This window comes from Anneissia japonica, unplaced genomic scaffold (genome assembly GCF_011630105.1).
Source record: "Anneissia japonica isolate Jap-2015-1 unplaced genomic scaffold, ASM1163010v1 scaffold287829_len2072220_cov186, whole genome shotgun sequence".
Lineage (NCBI taxonomy): Eukaryota > Metazoa > Echinodermata > Crinoidea > Comatulida > Comatulidae > Anneissia > Anneissia japonica.
The window spans coordinates 862,190-863,456 of NW_022716075.1; positions in this window are offsets into that span (position 1 = coordinate 862,190).

Sequence of the window (1,267 nt, forward strand, 5' to 3'; positions counted from 1 at the left end):
AATTTTTTTATTTTTATTTTTTTTTAATTTTTTAAGGCAGTTTATTTGATGGTGGATAATGAATAGCAAACCTGGTGGTTCTGTGTTCGATTCCCACACGAACTAATTTTTTTTAATGCAGTTTATTTGATGGTGGATTATGAATAGCAAACCTGGTGGTTGTGTGTTCCATTCCCACACAAACCCAATTGCAATTTATATATTTTATATGAGAAGAATCTATGAATATTCACCACACGAGCCAGGTTTTTTTTGAGATAGTGGGTTCAATCCCCACACGAGCCAGGTTTTTCTTTTTTTCTTTTTTTAATCTTCATTATTGGCTAGTATTTAAGGACGTACTGTGTATTTGGTACGATAACACAACACTCCTCACTCCTATATTTCTTGAGGCAAATTTATCATTTTTAGTGGCTGTTATCTGGCTAGCTAAACTGGAGGTTGTGGGTTCGATTCCCACACGAACCATTTTTATACATTTATTTTCTGGCCAGTAATTGGGGACGTACTGAGTATATAAAAAGTCCACTGATTAATCTCAGATAACATGGTATAATACAAGACCATGCATAATTGACCCACAGCTGTATATTGCATCTGTACATTTCTTTAGTTATATATTTTTTTGATTATTCCAGTGTTATTTATACTGTAATTCTATTTCGTTCTTACAAGTCCATCAGATTGAGAGAGTCCAGTCTAAATTTTTATATTTTTTAAATCACAATTTTAAAAATGACGATATTGTTTCATACACACTTCCCTCACTTAGAGAAATATTATTGATATGGTTTTTCTTTTTAAATGTGTTAATTCTATTGTTGATACTATAGTATATGTTCTTTATTCCCTCTTAATATTATTACACCTGGCGGGAACGGGAATATATCCTACCCAATGGGCAACAAGTCTCATTATTCCGATTTATAAAAAGGGTAACAAAAATAATCTCAGTAATTATAGGGACATTTCATGGATTCCACTACTTGGTAAGGTATCTTTACATAATAAATATAAGATTAAATAATTGGGCAGAAGATAATAATTTATTTCATCAGGAACAAGCAGGTTTTAGGAAGGTTCATCGGGCCATGGATAATGTTTTTATTTTAAACACAATAATTCATAAATATTTATCAAAAAAAAAAAAAAAATAGGAAGAGTATATGTTGCCTTTATTGATTTAAAAAGAGCCTTTGATTCAATTGATCATCAGTTTCTTATATTTAAATTAAAGAAAGAAGGTTTAAAACAAAATATACTTAAC